Raw genomic sequence first — 22,406 nt, forward strand, 5'->3', positions numbered from 1 at the left:
AGTCCAGTGGTCATCTCTGAATCACATTACATGGCCGGCCCATCTGATTTTTGATGCCTTTGCAAATGAGACAGTGTCTCTGATTCTTGACCATTGATGGAGGTCAGAACTCCGGATTCCTTCTCTCACTTGAGTGAGACATGATACTCCTAGCATAGCTCTTTCAATTCCTCTTTGGGATACCCAAATAGCGTTCTCATCCTATTTGCATAGGGCCCAGGTCTCTAAGGCATATGTTAGTGCAGGAAGAACGGTGGAATTGAAAAGATGTGCCCGAAGTCAGAGGTTTTTTGTTCTCTTAACCACTTCTTCGACACTCTTTTTTTTTTTTTTTAATTTTAAATTTATTTATTTTTAATTAGAGAATCACCGTGAGGGTACAGTTACAGATTTATACACTTTTGTGCTTATACTTCCCTCATACAAAGTTTGGGAACCCATCCCTTCACCAGTGCCCATTCTCCACCACCTGTAAACCCAGTGTCCCTCCCACCCTCCCCAATCCCATCTCCCCCCCACCCCACCCTGCCACTGTGGCAAGGCATTCCCTTCTGTTTTCTCTCTCTAATTAGCTGTTGTGGTTTGCAATAAAGGTGTTGAGTGGCCGCTGTGCTCAGTCTCTAGCCCTCATTCAGCCCGCAACTCCCTTCCCCCACATGGCCTTCGACTACAATGTAGTTGGTGATCGATTCTCTGTGTTGACCTTTCCCCGGAACGTGAGGGCAGCCTCGAAGCCATGGAGTCAACCTCCTGGTACTTATTTCTACAGTTCTTGGGTGTTAGTCTCCCACTCTGTTATTCTAAATACCATAGATGAGTGCAATCTTTCTATGTCTGTCTCTCTCTTTCTGACTCATTTCACTCAGCATGAAACTTTTCATGCCCATCCACTTAACTACAAAATTCTTGACCTCCTTTTTTCTAACAGCTGCATAGTATTCCATTGTATAGATGTACCAAAGTTTCCTCAACCAGTCATCCGTTCTGGGGCATTCGGGTTTTTTCCAGATTCTGGCTATTGTAAACAGTGCTGCGATGAACATACATGTGCAGATGTTGTTTCGATTGTACTTTTTTGCCTCTCTGGGATATATTCCCAGCAGTGGTATTGCTGGGTCAAATGGGAATTCAATATCTAATTTTTTGAGAGTCGTCCAAATTGTTTTCCAGAAGGGCTGAACCAGTCGGCATTCCCACCAGCAGTGAAGAAGGGTCCCTCTCTTCGACACTCTTTAAGGCATTCCACGCTGCTCTCTTCCTCCTACGCAGTTCTGGCACCAAGTCATTCCTCATGTTGATTTCTCGACCCAGGTACACATAGCTGATGTTCTCGAGGGTGGCACTGAAGAGTTTCAGTGAAATGGTATCATCTTGCTGCACCCCTCTCTTTACATCAATGATCACTTCCTTGTAGAATGGTGAGATCCTGGTGGTGAATCCACAATACAGCTCGAGGAGGATTTTGATATACTGAGTTTGAACGCCCTGTTTGGCCAGGGCTTCGATGACAGCCTCAGTCTCAACAGAATTGAAGGCCTTCTTTAAGTCAATGAATGTTAGACAGAGCGGCATCTCCCTTAAGTCTGTCAATCTTTGCATATATTTACCAAGACTTATTTTATGTCCCAACATTTTATCTTGCCATGATAATGTTTCATGTGACTTGAAAAAAATTTGTATTCATTTATTTTGGGATGCAAGTGTATCATATATTATAGTCTCTTTAATCACTTGATTTATTGACATTATTATTTTGTTAATTTTAGGGAGATTTTGGATATTTGGCCATTACAGTCCGAGTTGCGCTGAGAAATTACTGTTGTGGTTTTTTTTCCCAATGTATTTTTTGACGTTGTTAATAATTATTTTACATATTTGGTAATCCCCATATGTTTTGAATATATGTCAATGACTGTTGTATTTCTTCTTGTATATATACCTTAGTCAATATATAATTTCCATAATTTTCTCTTATTACCTGTTTTCATTTAAATTATTTTTAAATAGTAATGAGAATTGGTCTGGGCTTGAGACTTAGTGGTATAACATTAATATCACTAACAATTTCTATTTGATACTGACACATACCTGCAAATTATGACAGAGAATGGTATCACATATGTACGTTTGCATTGATGATAAATAAGCCACAAAAAAGATGACACTATCATCTGGGCACGATTGCATATCTTGTTTCTATTTGCATATATTATTTCTATTTTCAATAATTTGTATATTTGCAGAAGCTTTATATAATTTATATGGCTCAATCTATATGGAAATATTTTAGGGATTTTTTCTCAAAAGGATAGAATATTACTTAATGAATGAATATAGATCTTTAAACAAATGAGATTCTTCAAGGAAATTTTTCTGTGCATTAAGTAGATATTTTCAACTTGTGCACATTAAAGCGTCGGTTGCAGATATCACTTTTAATGTATGCTTTACTAGCTTCTGGGGGCTAGGAAAAAATCATTACTAATTGATATACCTTAATGACCTGAATACTTTCAGAGATGGTTGAACTCAAGAGAAATACTAAGAAGTAGATATTTGATTCTAATTATGCCTGGTACATGCTGAAAGTAGATCCATTGTGACAGTTATATCATTGTCAAATTGCTAGAACGGTTTTCTACTAATCTGACACTATTACTAAACACTGTCTCACTGAAAGCATGTAAAGAAAAGTGAGATGAAGGATGAGGGTACAAAAGTATTGCTTAATTTTTTCTGCCTTCTATAAATATTTCGATATTAAAATAAAAAGGGGTGACACTTTTCAATTCAGAACCAACCAGAGAAGACAAATATGATTTAGAAGAAAATTGAATGCTTGAAGTTACACTTTCATTTCCAATGAGAAAAATGTTATTACTTTCTACGTATATTGTGCACTATGGGCTGGGGCAATAGCGCAGCGGGTAGGGCATTTGCCTTGCTCGAGACCGACCCAGGTTCGATTCCTCCATCTCTCTCGGAGAGCCCAGCAAGCTACTGAGAGTATCCTACCTGCACAGCAGAGCCTGACAAGCTACCCATGGCATATTTGATATGCCAAAAACAGTAACAATGGAGACATTACTGTTGCCTGCTTGAGCAAATAGATGAGCAATGGGATGACAGTGACAGTGACTGCACTTTGCAAGAAGAGCATTAAACTTTCTCCAGATACACTTTTTTTCTAAAATAAGCACGGTGGTGATTTATGGTTAGTTACATGTGTTAGTTGAAGGCATGAAGTCACATCAATGCCTCTAAAAAAGGGTGTGTCACTTCTAGATATTGTTCTCATTATCATCAAGGATGAGAACTCAAAGGGGCTCTACTCTCCAGTCTACTCCATCTTTCATTGAATGTACAAATAATAATTGGATCTATAATTGGCTAACTGGTCATAATTAAAATGAAAAAAGCATGGTTATTGTAAGTTTAATAATTTATAATAAAAGTGATAAAATATCAAAGGATGATTTTAGTATTGGTTCATAAATATGTTCTAGGTATTTAAACTATCTGTACTAATTCCTAAAGCTGTAAGTTGAGGCCATATATCCAGACATCAAGCAATGTATCACTAAATGCCGATGTTCATCATCTTCACTGGACTGTATGTGTCTTGAGGAAAGTACTATCTTTGAAAATATCTAATACACATCAAAGGGTCTTTTGTGGGGCAAATATTCTATATATGATTATCTCGGAATAAAAACCAGTTAAATTGTAAGAATGTTTTTTCCCATCTATAATTTTTTTCTGTAATAACCAAAGCAGATACATTTTTCAAAGCACTATTCATATTTAAAAAAAATCTTTAAATCAACCTCTTGTAGTTCATTCTGTTTTGCTAAGGAATAAAAACTTAACGTTATTTTGGAGGTGATTTGACAGATTTAACAGATATTGATTTAAATATCTGTTAAATCTTTGTTTTGCATAGGATTTTGGTTTGAGGGCTACCTCCAGAAATGCTCACGTTTTATTCTTGATTCTGTGCTCAGAAATTACTCCTGGAAGTGAAGTGTTCAGAGGAGCATATACAGTGCTGGAGATTGTTGTGACCTGTTTATGGGACAACCACAAGTGCAATCTCTTTGACCCTCTGTTAAACTTTTATTACAAACCAATGCTAGCTTTCTGACAAGTAAGATGATACCTGATTTATAAGAAAATCTTCTATTTAAAGAAATCTCGGGGGCTATGGTTCCGCCAGCAAGTTAACCTGTACCTGTGGGGCGAGTGCATCAGCAGCCTGGTGGTGTCTTCAGACTTCCAGGTACCCCCAAATTGCTGCTGTGCCTTTGATCATACCCCAAAAGCTTGGAGCGAAGTTTACCAAGAGATCAAATGGCTAAAAGTTAGGTATGTGGGAGACATACTCACAAACCAACTCTGGCTCAGCTATATAAGCTCATTTATTGGCCTTATTTCAGAGACCCATAAATCTCAAAAGAGATCAAAAGACACAGTTAGGGCCTGTAGCACAGAGGTAGGTGGGAACCCGTGACTGAAAGTTCCAGGCCCTCTTGGATCAGGACTGGGCCTCTTCCCCCTAGGTCCCCAGTTTTCCAGTAGCTTGGCAGCCACACCCACAAACTGCCCCCAGCACCACGTAATCTCATCAACAGCCAGGACCCAGGGACCATAAACTAAAACTCCTGAAAGAGAGCGCTGCAGAATGTCCTAACCTCGTGCCAGACTGTCTTCACCAGGGAGCCCCAGAGGGAGGTGAGTGAGAGCCCATGGGACCCAGCTCTGGCTGTCAAAAGCCTCCACAAATCTGGTTCCAGCAGCCAAAAATCTTCACAACCCAACCACCACCACACTCAGGGCTGCTCCCCACGTGCTCAGGCTGAGCCTCATGAGTGAAGTCCTATAGAACCCAGGTAATGTGGAACTTTGTGACCTTGAACTCTGGGCTCAACGCAACCAGGAGCGGAGATCCTCTGCCCGCTTTCCACAGTCTCCAGTGACCAAGGGATCATGGTCATAAGCCACCCCCTGTCAGGCCAGGTAGTCTCGTCATTGGCCACTGTCCAGATCACACAGCTGCTTCTCCCAAAAGGGAGCATAACACGAACCCCCCATAACCATGCCACTGGACTCCACCCCAAGCTGTTTCACGCGAGGCACCCTGTGGGGGGGGTGAGAACCCTCCCCGCCCCAAGGGACCAAGCTCCGGCAGCCAAAAACCTCCACAACCCAACTGTTGCCACACTCAAGGCCACTCCCCATGTGCTCGGACCAAGCCTCACATATGAGTAAACATATTCCTGGACTGCGTGGCCACTTTCACAGTTGCGCGACATATCTTAAAACACTCCTTACCCATTCTCCATAATTACTACACTACAATTGATGGTGCTCAGATAGTAGGCAATAAATCATAGAGGGAAATATATATGCGTATATACATATTTTCAGATATATATATACTAAAGCTCACATCACCCAAACTTTAACATGTTTGTTAAATGTTTTGTTAAATCCTATAGAATTGTCTTAATGGCTACTGCCAAAATAGAAGAATCTTCATACTGTTTCCTATATGAATACTTTTTTGTAAGTATGTTCAGCAGTTCTTCATAACAGATAATATGAAATATATTATTTCAATTGTGTTTTGGGACAGGGATTGGGGTTTGGAATGGAAGCATCCTGCATTTGGTGGTGGGAAGGTGTAAAGGTAGTGAGATTGGTGTTTGAATATTGAATATAATCAAACATTGTGAACTAACTTATAAAATTTAAAAATATTTTAAAAAGTAATGCAGAGTTCGTGCTCAATTCAATCAGCTAAATCAATGACTGAATAAATAGTAGTGCTCCTACATTGGGAAAAAAAAAGAAATCTCATGTTTTTTTTTACATATATCATTACATTGTAATAGAATATTATTTCTATCATTTAAATTTGGGACTCACATTTTTAGAGATATTGACAACTAGAAGAAATATTTATTTATTTTTTATATTGTTATTTATTTTATCATATTGTTAACTTACCAAACTCTAATCATTTATAGACTCTTCTGAGTTGTTTTTGTAAGATATATACCTTGTATACTATGTACCTGTATGCCTCAATTGCTTTCTTTTCTTTTTTTTTATTAGTGTTATATTTAGTTAGTGAGTCACAAAGAGGGTACAGTTACAGATTCATACATTTTGTGCTTGTTTTTCCCTCATGCAGTGTTCGGAAGCCCATCCCTCCACCAGTGTCCATTCTCCACCACCAATGAACCCAGTATCCCTCCCACCCCTCAGTCCCATACCCCCCATCCCACCCCGCCTCTGTGGCAGGGCATTACAATTTGTTTTCTCTCTCTCCTTTTGGGTGTTGTGGTCTGCAATAGGGGTATTGAGTGGCCATCATGTTCGGTCACTAGTCCACTTTCAGCATGAATTTCCCTTACTATGAGGGATCTGCAATCACATTTTATTTGGTGTTCCTTTCTCCATTTGCTATGACTTTCCCCCAGCGTGTGAGGCCAAGTTCCAAGCTATGGAGTCAACGTCCTGGTATTATATACTACTATTCTTGGGTGTTAGTCTCCTACTCTGTTATTTTATATTCCACAAATGAGTGCAATCTTTCTATGTCTGTCCCTCTCTTTCTGGCTCATTTCACTTAGCATGATACTTTCCATGTTGATCCACTTATATGCAAATTTCATGACTTCATCTTTTCTAACAGCTGAATAGTATTCCATTTTATAGATATACCAGGGTTTCTTTAACCAGTCATCTGTTCTTGGGCACTGGGGTTTGTTCCAGGTTCTGGCTATTGTAAACAGTGCTGCGATGAACATATAAGTGCAAATATCATTTTGACTATAATTTTTTGTTTCTCCAGGATATATTACCAGAAGTGGTATTGCTGGATCAAAGGGAAACTCAATTTCTAACTTTTTGAGAAGCGTCCATACTGTTTCCCAAAGGGGCTGGACCAGTTGGAATTCCCACCAGCAGTGCAGGTGGGTCCCTTTCTCCCCACATCCTCTCCAACAGCGGTTGCTTTTGTTCTTTTGGATGTGTGCCATTCTCTGTGGTGTGAGGTGGCATCTCATAGTTGTTTTGATCTGCATCTCCCTGATGATCAGTGATGCAGAGCATTTTTTCATGTACCTTTTAGCCATTCGTATCTATCTCTTCCTTGGAAATATTTCCGTTCATTTCTCTGGCCCATTTTCTGATGGGGTTGGATGTTTTCTAGAAGAAATATTTAATACAGTGTTGGCATGACCTGATCATAAAGTAGAAAGTCTACTATCCATTCCCTACTCATTAGAAAAGTAAATAATTTTCCAAATACATAATTATTCTTTGTTAAATGATATGGACTGGAGTGATAGCACAGCCGGTAGGGCATTTGTCTTGCACGAGGCTGACCCAGGTTCGATTCTTCCACCCCTCTCGGAGAGCCTGGCAAGCTACTGAGAGTATCCCACCCGCATGGCAGAGCCTGGCAAGCTACTCGTGGTGTATTCGATATGCCCAAAAACAGTAACAACAAGTCTCACAATGGAGATGTTATTGGTGCTTGCTCAAGCAAATTGATGGACAACTGGATAACAGTGCTGGAGTTCTGCAGTGTTAAATTATATGATTAGGTATAGCATTCCAGTATGTTGAGATGTCTTTGAATAATGATTCTGTCATATTAACTATTTGATTCTACTTTAGAACTTAGAAACATGATAAATTTAGATATGTGATAAATCGTTAAAATTTGTGGTACAAATCTAAATTATTAGTAAAGTACATAATAATTATATGGGATTTTTTATTTAAGATTTTAAATAATTTGTTAGTGGAAGTTAGTTCATTCTCTGGCAATGGTCATGTTATTTAAATAAGTATTTACTTAACTATATTCAATCAGAATAATTTTGTATATTTGCCAAAATTATCTTATCTTTTTCTAATATCTGCATGATATAATTGTACAATTCAATTAATCTGCCAGCTAAACAACACTATGGAAAAAAAACAAATTTATTTGCAAGCCCCATATTGGCTGCTTTCATAAATGCCTAAATGCCATCTGCTTAATAGCCCATTCTTGCAACTTGCTGGAACTCAATGTCATCTCTTTGCGTTGTTATTAGAAGAACACAAACATTTTCTAGTTTTGAAAATAAAGCCTTTTACTCAGTAGTTTTCAAGTCCCTTTCTAATATTTGTATAGTTCTTAAAGATTAAGTCATTTAACAATTGTTAATATTCTTTTATCCTTCAAAAAGATCCACTTTTATTTACATCAACTTAGGGCTGATCTTTATCAACTTTTTTCTTAGGGTTTATGCCTGTTCCAAGCATACTTTTGAATACTGCCCCTATGGAGATATTTGTGTTGAATTCATATCCAAGTCATACCCCATTAAGAATTAATAGTGACTACTAAAGCTTTTACCAACTGGGATATCTATTCATTGAATACTTTAAATACATTCACTTTGGGTTAAATGTGACTGAATCTTCATTGAAATTGTTGAAGAATCTTATTCTATTTTGTGGGGGTTTAGGAGTTGTGGACTACACCTGCAATTATTCAGGAACTGTTCTTGGCTCTGTGCTCAAGACTGACCTACCATGGTACTCAGGAAACCATATGAAGTTCCAATATTCAACCAGGACCTGCCACATGCAAGACAAGAACTTTATCTCCTAGACAATCACTCTGTATCCTGTGTGAAAAACTTTTTAGTTCTTTGTTTTCTCAAATCTTAAAATACATCAATGGTTTCTATATATTTTCCATCTTTATATAACCAACTTACTCTCCCTCACACCACAGATGAGACAGATACTCTTTTTTTTCCAAGACACTCTGTTACTAACAGGCCTTTTCCTTGGACTCCTTAATCTTATTACTAGCCTAGATTTCTCTTACTGCTTCCTTATTTCTGAGGACCTCACATGGGCCCCACTAGAGCTATAGAGAGTTTATATATTGAACATTATTCTAGGTTAATTCTCTTGCATAACTCATGCCCTGTGGTTCTACTTCCAGTCACATTACATGTAAATTAGTTTTTTCTACTATATTAACTAGCAAGAATGTCATTGCTCTCAGGTAATATGTCATAACCTTGGGGAAGCTATTTAACTTTTATTGAAACATTTCAAAAGAGGCAAGGGGAGAGAAGGAGAGGTGTATGTTTAAGAGATAACATAATACTTCTCCAGAATGGAAGAAGAGTGGAAGTAGGTGAGCAAAGGAATATAGAAGCAAGGAAGATACATGTTAAAGGGAGAATACTTGCTTGAAGAGCAATCCAATGTCTTGATAAAATGTGCAAAGCTTGAAAAAGATTATGAAATCTTTGGATGCTATCAGTTACTGGCACGAAGGCATCCTGGTGTAGGAAGAGTGATAGATATTTGACAACAAATGTATCTTCCACAGGTGCCTTTTAGACTAGAACCTTGTATGTAGGAACACTTACTCTGTCATGACAGTTTGGAGGAAGAATTGTGGTTTGAGCATTTTCTACTGACTTATGCCAGGCTTGTGACAAATTGGAAGATGGAAACAATATGACAGTAAATGTTGTCTTTTTTTTTTACTCAGTAAGAGCTGACATTCAAACGCTAAATGGAACTCTACAGCAATTTCCTCTTTCTTTTTTTCTAACAAGCCTGATTTAATAATTTGGTCCAAAAAATTTTATAATGGTAGTAAGAAAGTTGAAGTAACCAGTCAAACAAAAGAATAGACAAGTGAGCAGTAGTAGGGAGCACAGCATCCTATTTTTTAATTGAATCACCATGAGATAGAACATTACAAAATTGTTCATGATTGCATTTTCAGTCATACAATGTTCCAACCCTTAAGCAGTGTAATTTCCTAGCATCAGTGTCCTCATTTCCCTCTCACCCCTTCAAGCCACCCTTAACCCCAGCCTTTCTGAAGAGAAGCAGGCACCTCACTTCTCTCTGTGTCTTTCTTTTTTCACTCCATTTTAGGCATTATGGTTTGTGATGCAAATGCTAAAATATTATCACATATGTTGCTTTACCTGCTTTCAACACTTAGTTATTCTCAAGAGTGATCATTTCCAACTAGTATTTTCATAATGGATCCTCCTCTATCTTAACTACCATCCATCTCCCACACCACTGAACAACCATTGACCAGTCCTCGTGGCCCAGCATTGGATATTAACGACATACTATTTTTTTACATACCACATATAAATCACGTTATTCTATATCAGTCCCCTCCTTCTGACTCATGTCACTCAGCATGATACTCTCCAAGTCTGTATACATCTATAGGCAAATTTCATGACCTCATTTTTTCCTAACAACTGTGTAATATTCCACTGTGTAGGTGTACCATAGTTTCTTTATCTATGCATCTTTTATTGGGCACTCAGGCTCTTTCCAGATTCTAGCTATGGTGAATAGTGCTACAATGAACATAGAAGTGCAAATTCGGGTGGCTTCTGTGTGTCTTTGGACCCCGAGGGTATCACTTGTATCACTTGTATCACTTGTCTTCCCCTTGATCATCAATTTGCTTGAGCAGGTGCCAGTAATATCTCCATTTGTCCCTGTTGCATTCTAGTGTAGTCCAATGATATCTGCTCACTCCAGGAACAGGAAGAGCATCAAGCTGTTCATTCAGGGTTTTGACAAAGAAGTCTGACCATCTTGTTGGTGGGCGGTCACGCGGTCTTTTGACGTACTGTGGAATCCAGTCGGTAACAGCTCTGGAGCAGCGGTCGTCTCTGAATCGCATTACATGTTCAGCCCATCTGATTTTTGATATCTTGGCAAACGAGACAGCATGCCTGATTCTTGACTGTCGACAGAGGTCAGAACTCCAGATTCCTTCTCTCACTTGAGTGAGACGTGATACTCCAAGCAAAGCTCTTCCGAATCCTCTTTGGGATACCCAAATAGCGTTCTCATCCTGTTTGTGCAGGGCCCAGGTCTCTGAGGCGTACGTTAGTGCAGGAAGAATGGAGGAATTGAAAAGATGTACCCGGAGTCAGAAGTCCTTCATCCTCTTAACCACTTCTTTAATGCTCTTAAAGGCATTCCACGCTGCTCTCTTCCTCCTGCACAGTTCTGGCGCCAAGCCATTCCTCATGTTGAGTTCTCGACCCAGGTACACATAGCTGCTGCATTTAGAGATGTTTGTTCCATTAAGAGCAAATGGAGCATCAGGGGCTAGTTTGTTTTTCATGATCATCATCTTGTTAAGGTTCAGCTGCAGTCCGACCTTTCCACACTAGCGGTTGAAGTCGGCCAGCATTTATGCCACTTAGCTAATGTTTGGTGTTCTGAGAACAATGTCTTCAGCAAAGCGGAGGTGGTGTAGTTGTTGACTATCTATCTTCACTCCCATTCCTTCCTATTCCAGTCGTCGCATGATGTTCTCGAGGGTAGCAATGAAGAGTTTTGGTGAAATGGTATCGCCCTGTTCAACCCCTCTCTTTATGTCAATGATCACTTCCTTGTAGAATGGTGAGATCCTGGTGGTGAATTCATAACACAGCTTACGGAGGATATTGATGTACTGAGTTTGAACGCCCTGTTTGACTAGGGCTTAAACACCGCCTCAGTCTCAACAGAATGGAAGGCCTTCTTTAAGTCGATGAACATTAGACAGAGTGGCATCTTGAACTCTCACTAAAATTCAATGAGTTTGGTCACTGTGTGAATATGGTCGATTGTGCTGAATCCTTTTCAGAACCCAGCTTGCTAGGATGGTTGTCCTTCATCTAGTGTTCTGCCTATTCTATTCATGATGACATGAGTGAACAACTTGTAGACGACACACAGCAGGCAGATTGAGCGATAGTTCCAATGTTGTAGATGTCTCTCTTCTTGTACAACAGAACTGTCCTGATGGTTTTCCACCGGGACAGAACCTTGCATTCATACAGGTAGCATGTGAAGAGCCAAGCCTGTGTATTGATGAGTACTGGTGGCAGATTCTTCAGGTGTTTGGGTCTGACCTTGTCTGGACTGGGTGCTGTACGCGTCTTTACTGGCAAAATTGCGTGAAGGATTTCGGAAGGGAGGACGTTGGAAAGACATATGCATCCTGTGGAATTTGGTATGTGCGCAGGTGGACATGGCTGTCAAAGAGATCCGATTAGAAGTCATGAATAATTCTCTCCATTGCCTTTCTGGAAGATGTGATAGATCCATCCGGATGTTGGAGTCATCTTGGTCTTGTATTTGGCGAAGGACAGGCGAGCGTTGCGAAATACTTTTCCCAGCTTCTGCCACATCGGCCAACACTACTGCTCTTCTCTCTTTGAGGTCTTCCTTTATTGTTTCTTTGCACAGGTTTGCTAGCTCGGACGTTAGCTTGTGATTGCCTGCGGCTCCTGCCAAACCATGTTGGTGAATGAGCTCGAGAGTTTCCAAAGACAGGCGTCTGTGGCTTTCTCACTCTTGGCATTCTTCACGCAGTTATAGAGGTGCTGAACCAGTAGATCGTATTCCTTGTCGATGTTGTCAAGGACAGCATCTTCCCATGTTGTCACAATAGAGCCAAAGAGCATCCAGTTGCTGTTCATTCTGGGAATTCCCTTCTTAAACTTAAACTTTGCAGACCTTCCTCCCAGCTCTCTGAAGTAGAATTATGCATGAAGGAGATGGTGGTCTGATCCCGTTTGGAATTTTGGGACAATGACATTGGTCATACAAAACCTTCTATTGAATATGATGTGGTCAATTTCATTGTGGAACTTTCCACCGGGAGACTCCCATGTCCAGCATTTAGATTTGGCCTCTGGAACTGTGAGTTACCATGGATGGTCTTGGTTGACATGATCAACTCAGTCTCTCACCCTGATCGTTCCATTCTAGGTCATGGGTCCCAATGTGGAGTTCTTTGCGCAACCTTCTCAGTCCTTGGTATTAAAATCACCAACTTAATACCAAGGGTATTGGAAAATGGATGTTAAATTGGTGATTAAAATCACCAACAATGATCTTGTAGAAGGTGTGGTCTTCTTTATAGAACCTTTCCAGTTCCATGTAGAACTTCTCAATTTTTTCTTCATCTTAGTTGGATGTTGGTGTGTAGATGATGAAGATAGAAACTGCCAGCAGTGACCCACATATATTCAAGCGTAATTGTCCGATTCGAGTTGTTAGGCATTCGAATGAATCAGTGCTCATGGCCAAGTTCTTGTTGACAAGGACACCAACGCCATTGACACATCTGTTGTTGCATGTTCTGAGGAACAATTCTTCTTCATTGTCGAAAACGGTGTGATGTGATCGATGTCTTCTCATTTTGGTCAGACTAATGATGTTGTACTTGATCTGTGCTTGCACCATCAGGTCCCCGATGGTTGCTTCCGATGCCAGTGTACATGCATTGTAAGTACAGACAGCCATTTCAGTCTTTCTTCTTTTTGGGAGTCTAGTTAATCCCTGAGATTTTTTTTTCAGCCTCTCCTTGCTCATCTTTCTTAACGCTGCCATATTTGGGGCTCTTTCGGTGTCAGGTGAATGAGGCCCATTGTTGTTACTGTTCTTGGTGTATCAAATACACCACGGGTAGCTTTCAAGGCTCTGCCTTGAGGGCAGGGTACTCTCAGTAGCTTGCTGGGTTCTCCGAGAGGGATGGAGGCTTTTAGGGCCGCCTCCAATCGCCCTTACAGGTGTTCCTATGGTTCACTCCCAATTTGATCCCTATCGAATATGGTGCGGAAATTATGGAAAATGGGTATTAAGTATGTTATGGTGTGTCCAAATCTGTAGAGAGGCCTGGAGTGTGGCTGTGGCTGGGTAGTGAAGGTAGTGGGGGTTGGCTGGTGAGTTATTTATCTGTCTTGAGTAAGGTGGGGCGTCTGGGTTTGACCTCCTCCCTAAGGTGCCGGAGATTGGAGGAGCCAAACAGAGGATCTTGTTTCCGGGTCTTGTTGAGCCTGGTTTTGTGGGGCTTCACTCCTGAGTGAGGTTCGGCCCAAGTGGCCAGAGAGTGGCCTGGAGAGTGGCAGCGGCTGGGTAGTATTTTCCCCAGGGTATATTCCCATAAATGGTATTGCTGGGACAAATGCAAGCCCAGTTTCTAGTTTTTTGTGAAATGTTCATATTGTTTTCCAAAAAGGTTGGACCAGTCAGCATTCCCACCAGCAGTGAATGAGGGTCCCTTTCTCCCTACATCTGCACCAGCACACACTAATTATTCTTGTTCATTTGTATGTGTACCAATCTAGAGCACAGTATTATTTCTCTAGGATTTTTATACCTTTATCTTTAAGAATCCTGATAATACAAGCTCAAAATTGCAGAGGATATTTCATGTGTAATATTGTTTATGGGTCCCCCAAAATGCCACGTGTCTCAGTTTTGTGATCAATTACTTTAAAATGTTTTCCTTTCTTTTGATTATTTGTTCTCAAGCAACATCTTAGACTTTCCACTGATGTGCTCTGCAATCTTCGCCATCTGGAATTCTCCAGCAACCAATGGGATTCCTTAAATCAAAGTGGGACAGTCCTCTTTCATATTTGAAATTTAGGTATAGAATAGAAAAGTCTAACCATTTTTTGTTTCCATTGATTTTGATGCTTCAGTAACTCTGTTGAATCTAGTCTTGCAGTCATGTCATGGGTGACCTGGTTTCCAGAATAGCCTTTCTGCTGTGAATTTATCAGTCTTGGTGATCCAAAAATTGACTCGTGTCATCTTTTTTCCCAAGTTGACTTACATTTATTGCATGTAGAGTAATTATTCCAAAGCACCAGAATCCTAATTTGGTAGAAGGACCACAAAATTTAGACTCAATGTAATAAATATTAGCTGCCTCATTGAATGGCACGGAAGGAACAGTATTAACTAAAGTGAAACTTGATTCTTAGAACTTTACTCATGGTAAGTTTGCTGTAATAATAGGAGGTAAACGTTATGCAATTTAACAGATTTCTGTATTACAAATTTAGGAAATTTCATAAAAATTTGGGGGGTATTTCTTATTGGAAACCAAATATTGAGTCTAAATAGTGTCTGTGAGCGAGGTAAAGGGTTGAAGGACAAACTTTAATATGGAAATCTGGTTTTCTGCATACCATATAATCACCACCACTAAGAGCAACCTGTAAGCAAGAAGGAGGAGGGAGGCTCCTAAGCCCCGAGAGGGGTGACCCTACCAAAAAATATGCTAATAAGTAAATCAGTCACATTTTCTCAAAGCTACAATATTTCATTGTTAGAACCTAATGAAAACTAATACTGTAATTTAAGTGGGGTTTCAAAATTGTGCCAGTAATAAAAGTCAGAAATAATTATTCCATGGTGTCAATCTTTTTGTTTCTGCACATAATTATTTTTCTAATTCAAGTAATTCAACAACCTTGTGAAACAATTTAGTGAGAGCTCTGTTTTATGGAGAAAACCTCTGAGCTGAAGAAAAGCCTCTTCTCTAGGAAATATAGCTGTTGGTTCAAAAGCCAGGACTTTTTCAAAGTTAAAACTACCGTGGGCTGGAGCAATAGCACAGCAGGTAGGGCGTTTGCCTTGCACGTGACCAACCCAGGTTTGATTCCTCTACCCCTATCGGAGAGCCCGGCAAGCTACCGAGATGTATCTCGCCTGCAAGGCAAGCTTGGCAAGCTACCCATGGCATATTTGATTGCCAAAAACAGTAACAACAAGTCTCACAATGGAGACGTTACTGGTGCCTGCTCGAGCAAATCGATGAGCAACAGGATGACAGTGATACAGTGATACCCAGTACATTGAATTTCAAACACCAGTCTCCTCTGGGCTCTCAAGGCTATGGTATGTTTCCCGAGTTACAATTTGGGCTTTAAAGTTGTAATATTGTCTCTTTCTTGTCTGGATATAGGAAATAGTCTTGTGCTACCTTTTTAATCCTGTCTTATACGTAATGGCTGAGAAAATGCTATTCTCAGTTCTGGTGGGTTAAGAAGAGTTAATTAAAGCATACTAATTTTTTTCTCTTTTATGATTCGAATTTAAGAATGCTGAATTTGTCTATTTTTTATCGCCTTTTCTCATTTTTGAGTTTTCAGAGAGAGAAAAAAATGGATACTATAGCCTATTTTATTCGTTACATGGTTGAATTTTTAGAAATTCTGAAAAATCTGTGGTTTTGGTATTTGTGTCATATAATTGACATAAATAGCCTATTTAATCATGTCACCTCCCACTTGATGACTATTAAGGAAAATCTTGAGAGTAAAATTACAGACATATGCTCTAATACATTCAATTATTCTCTGTAGAACATTTGCATCTCTCTCATTCTCTCTCACACACACACAAACTTAGACTCTACAAGAATGTAAATTATTTTTTTTCTTTTAGGTTTGGGGGCCACACCTGGTGGTTCTCAGAATTTACTCCTGGCTCTGTTTTCATGGGTCACTCCTGTTGGTGCTTGGGGATTAATATGGTGAGGGGCATCGAACCAGGTTTGGTTGCATGCAAGAAAAGCCCCTTAACCCTTGTACTATCTCTCTGTACCCAGGAAATAAACTCAAACTTTTCCCTTCTGTTTTGTGAATTTTACCCTCACTAAATCCAAAGTTGTAATAAAGAGAGTGAAACAGCACATAGTTGACAATATAATAAGCAGTTTCTGTAGGATTCTCTTATTTCCTTTCTTTTGTACTTCAACATAGATCTCTGGAATCTTACATCCTTGTACAACACAAGGTCACTTGATATTGTAAACTCTGAATCTAGAAAGTTCATTTGTTGGGATACTGGGAAATTGGTAGACGACTAGTAAGATAAAACAATTTTCAATAAGTATTTTGTATCTAGAATTGGGATCCAGCAGCCTGTAAAAGGAATATATTGTTTCATCTTAGAAACAATTGAACTTTCAGATAGTGTCCTAACTTTTCTTTACTTCTCTGAGCCCTGACGAATTTTGTAAAATTTAAGATTATAGTGACTGTTAGATATAATACATGAAGTTTATTACTTCACTCATAAAATAACTTAAAGCAATATTATTTATTGATATTCTAAATAACATGGAAACAAGAGTCAGGGTAAGATAAATTATATAGTTTTTGTCTATTCTCTCTACTAGGTCATAAGCTTATTTAGCCTTAAAATGAATTGAATGATCAGAATTAATTCAATTTCATTGTTGTGTTAGTAGTGCTCAGGGGTCCTGTCAAATGTTTCCTGGGCTCCCAGGTCTTATCTAAAATTTGTGTTGGGACCACCAGGGCCATCACTAGGTGGTATTCAGTCAACAAAGTGTCAGGGATTAAGCCCAGAGTCTCACAGATTCAAGATATATGCTCTACTAGTTAATCCACAAACCTAGGCACAATCAATCTAGAGTTTCCAAACTCTAATCCTTTAAAGGTAGACTCTCTTTTTTTTAAAAAAAAAGTTTTAAAATGATTAATAACAGTGAAATATACTTACAAAATTTCTTTTTTTAATTTATTTCTTTTTTGTTAGTGAATCATCATGAGTTACAGTTACAAACTTGTGAACTTTCATGTTTGCATTTTGTTTATATCCCTCCACCAGTGCCCAGTCCCCTCCACCAATGTTCCCAGTATCCCTCCCACCCTCCCAATCCATCCCCCCCACCCCACCCCACTTCTGTGGCAGGGCATTCCCCCTTGTTCTCTCTCTCTCCTTTTGGGTGTTGTGGTTTGCAACAGAGGCACTACGTGGCCCTCATGTTTGGTCTATATTCTATTTTCAGAGTGCATCTCCCATCCCGTGCAGGTCCTCAAACCACACTCTACCTGGAGTTCCCTTCTCTATGCAAGCTGCCCCTTCCTCCAGCATGTGGGGCCAGCTTTTAAGCCTTGGAGCCAACCTCCTGGTACTTATCTCTACTATTCTTGGGTGTTAGTCTCCTACTCTGTTATTTTATATTCCACAGATGAGTGAAATCTTTATATGTCTGTCTCTCTTTCTGACTCATTTCACTTAGCATGATACTTTCCATGTTGATCCACTTATATGCAAATTTCATGACTTCATCTTTTCTAACAGCAGCATAGTATTCCATTGTGTAGATATACCAAAATTTCTTTAACCAGTCATCTGTTCTCGGGCACTCAGGTTTTTTCCAGATTCTGGCTCTTGTAAACAGTGCTGCAATGAACATTCTTATGATTGAGTTTCAGTCAGACAACATTCCAGCAATCATCCCTTCATGAGTGCGTTTTTCCTTCCTGCCACCAATGTCCCCAATTTTCCTTCCATTCCCCTCCCTGCCCCCAAAGCATGCCTCATAAAAGAAGTGTATATCATATAGTGGATTTTTTTGGTTCTGTTTCAATTCACTTAATTTTAATGAGTAGTGGTCTTACCACAGAATCTATGTCATTGCAATAATTTACCCTATTCATCTGTATTTAACTGGGTCATCTGCATTTAACCAGGATTTATCCTTTGATAAATTTTTGAAGATAACTTGCTGAGGACAACTTGGAAAGGCATCATGACTTTCAGTCTATTTTTACTTCACACAGGATTGGGTAGACATTGTTTCTGACCGTCAATGCTGTGTAGATTTCTGATATCAGTAAAATATTTTTCTTACAATATGCTTAATAAATAATCTGCTTAATGCTTAAATTAATGAACATGTTATTGACATTGAAAGTTGATTACTGAAAGAGACTGAAGTAACTCTGCTGTGTAAATTTCTTTAGCATTTTATCTCTTAAACTTGATTTGCCATTATATTTTGCAGAATCAGTTATTTTCTTAAGATATTTTTGTAAATATATATATAGAGAAAGAGAGACTAGATTGCCTTTCCCTAATGCATATACCCATAATCTTATCTCTAATTGCTTTATTCTTTATATATAATATTTTTTGGATTTCCTGTGATTATCTCGGGTACTTTCTCTTTTTTCTATAATTAGATTTTAATCCCTATTCTATTTCATGAATTTTAATGTTTATTAGTTCTCTAATGATGTTGTTTTTGATATAAGATTTGCTTTGTTATCCTAACTACTCTCTTGCCATCTCAATGTGGTGCTTTACTTTCTTGTTTCTAAGATCTTACTTCACTTAAATCATGCTCTCATTAATTTCTTCCATATCATGAAGTATTCATGGGGATTTCCTTTATTTCATTGGAATAAGTCATCTTTTCACATTGGATTATTCAGAGTTTTTTTTCACACCTCGAATTGAGTTAATCAGAAATAGCCTCCAAGAGAAAGTTTTCCTTAGTAAGTAACTTATTAAAGAAGGAAGTACTGCCAAAAGGGAAACCCCAGAAAGCAAGAAACAGAGAGGGAGAATCATTGCAAATAGATATCTTAAGCACATCCAATAGAGCATAATGGTTCAGGTTTTCTTTTTATTCAGGAAGATTCTATAAGTCACACCTCAGAATTTCCTCAAATGAATTTAAGTTAATCTACCAAATGGATTTAAAATATGGGTTGTTTATGTTTCTGCTTAGTTATATACAAAGTGGATTCTATTAGTTCAAGGTCAGAACTCTGTAAAAGAACCTCAGATGCTGTTTATAAATGAATCAGGAAATCAAATAAGGGGCTGGGACTGGCAAGGAGTTTTCAGAAAGTAATAATTCCAAGTTGTGATTCAAAGAAGTTATTCTACCAGTAACCCTAAAGTAGCAAAAACAAAACAAAAATCAAAAAAGACCCTTAAAGGTTGTACTCACTTTCTGAACACAGGAAGAAAGGTTAGTAAGACTCTAAGTGGTACCAACAATGGCCCAAAGAAGGCTGGAACTTCTCAGAGGAGAATCTCCAGGCTCAGGAACATAAAGACACATTAGCAAAAGTTCAAATCTCTTACTCTTGGCAGTCCCTTAGTAGCAGACTCTTACGTACATAGAAAGCCCTGAGTGGAGGCATTTTGGGAGATACCCTACCTATAAAAGCAACTTTGCAATGGTAGGCAGCATGCTTCCCAAATTTGGATGTCACTTGCATCTCAACTTGTGATGTTTAATTTCTTTCTTTTACTTTATGGGATACCCTCCTATGTCCTCTATGGAGGAACTGGTGATCTCTCTTGAATCCCTTACTCTCAGCCTTTCCTTCTTCAGAGTCTCCAAATAAAAGTGTTTTGCTTGACTATTTGTATCTTGACATCTTTTCTGCAAGGTAAGTCGATGGACCTGTAAAGATACTTAACAGAAAGGTTAGAACTAATTTTTCCCCCCTCAGGGAGCAATTTCTCACTTAGTTTCAAGACTCCCTGAGAAATCAGATGGTAGATAAAAATTCTAACACCTATGTAAATCAAGTGTCACTCATGTGGAATCTGAAGATCACCAAAGAGTTGATGTAAAAAAGCGTTCATGTCCCATAGGTGCTCCTGACATACGTTTTCACTCTTGAGGCACCAAGAAACTTCCCCAGATGATGAAAGTGGTTAGGAAGTAGAAAGAAAAGAAAGTTGTAGGCTACATTCTTGAAGTGACTTACCTGTCTTTTCTCCACTTCACCTAAGTCTTCTGCTACAGAAATAAAAGTAAGTCTCAAAGAAATACATAAAATAATATGTAAAATATGTCCAGCCTGCACTGCTGGACTAGACCTGTTACCTACTGGATTCCATGGGACGCCAAAAGAACACCTGGCCGCCCACCTACGAGATGGTCAGATTTTTCCGTCAAAACCCTGAACGAATGGTTTGATGCTCTTCGAGTTCCTGGAACGAGCAGATGCCATTGGGCTACACTAGCATGTGACAGGGACGAATGGAGACATTACTGGTGCCCGCTTGAGCAAATTGATGAACAATGGGATGACAGTGATACAGTGATGTAAAATATGGATTTGAGAGGATGTGTGAGCACCAAAATTGTCTGTATTGCATGCAGTCTTATTTCTGATTGTTGCTTAATTTTAGTTATTGTTTACAATTTTTTTATTTATTTTGCAATAGCCATCCCTTCACCAGTGTACATTTCCCATCACCAATGTCCTCAGCTTCCCTCCTACTCTCACCCCTTTATGACAGATACTTTTCTTTTCTTCTCTCTCTCTCTCTCTCTCTGTCTGTCTCTCTCCTTTTAGGAATGTGCTTATCCTTGTTTGGCCCCTTTTGTTCTAAATTTACTGATAACTCCCAATACTGTTTTCTACAAGGGTTATACCAGCGAACACTCCCACCAGCAGCAGATAAGAGTTCACTAAAACCACATCCCCACCAACACAGATTGTTCTTACTATTTTGATATGTGTCATTCTTACTGGAGTCACATGACATGTCAATGTTTTCTTGATTTGATTTTTTCTGATGGTCATGATTTTGAATGGTATTTCTTTTACATTTCTTTTCTTCTAGTTCATTATTTGCTTACAAAAACGTTATATTATTATGTTGAAGTTTTAACCATGCTGGGTTTGCTGTCAATGGATACTATTTATCATGCACTATATTCTTTCCTTCTTGTTTGTTTGCTTTTTTATTTTGGGGCCACACCCAGCAACACTCAGGTGTTATTCCTAGATGTTCACTCAGTAATTATTCATGGCATTGCTCAGAGGACCATGAGGGATGCTGGGGATTGAACTTGGGTTGGCCATGTGCAAGGCAAACACCCTACCTGATGTACCATTGCTTCATCTCCAGACACTACATTCTTCTATCCTAGTATGTTAAGGATTTTTATGGTGAATGGATTCTGAATTTTGTCAAAAGACATTTCTGCTCAATTTGTATGACCATATACTCTTCATCTTTCCTTTTGTTGATATGGAAAATTACACTAACTGAATTTTATGGTTGAATGATCCTTTCATCTCCTATATGATGCCCACTTGATCATGGTGTAGGAACCTTTTTTGACATAGTTGAATATGATTACCTAAGATCTTGTTAAGGATATTTGCTTTGATGCTCATCAAGGATATCAGTCCATAATTTTATTTATTTACTTATTTATTTGTTGTAGCTTTTTGGATCACACCCAGCAATGCACAGGGGTTACTCCTGGCTCTGCACTCAGGAATTACCCCTGGCAGTGCTCAGAGGACCATATGCGATGCTGGGAATCGAACTCGGGTTGGCCACGTGCAAGGCATATGCCCTACCCACTGTGCTATTGCTCCAGTTGCTATAATTTTATTTTTGGGTAATCTACCTGTCTGCTTTTGGTATCAGGGTAATGTTTTCTTCATAGAAACTCTTAGGAAATATTCCTATTTCTTTGATACTTTAGAAAAACTTGAAGAGTACGAGAGTTAAGTTTTCTTTAAAGTTTTTGTTGAACTCACTATGAGTCTATCAGACTTATTTTTCTTAGTGGAGAGATTTTCAGTTACGTATTCAGTTGCATTATATGTGATTGTCACTTCAGGGTTTCTGCTTCCTTTTGAGTGAATCTTAGGAGAGAGTATGATTTTGTGGATTCACCCATTCATTTTAGGTTCTCTAACTGGGTAACATCGTTCTTCATAATAGCCAGTTGC

This window comes from Sorex araneus, chromosome X (genome assembly GCF_027595985.1).
Source record: "Sorex araneus isolate mSorAra2 chromosome X, mSorAra2.pri, whole genome shotgun sequence".
Lineage (NCBI taxonomy): Eukaryota > Metazoa > Chordata > Mammalia > Eulipotyphla > Soricidae > Sorex > Sorex araneus.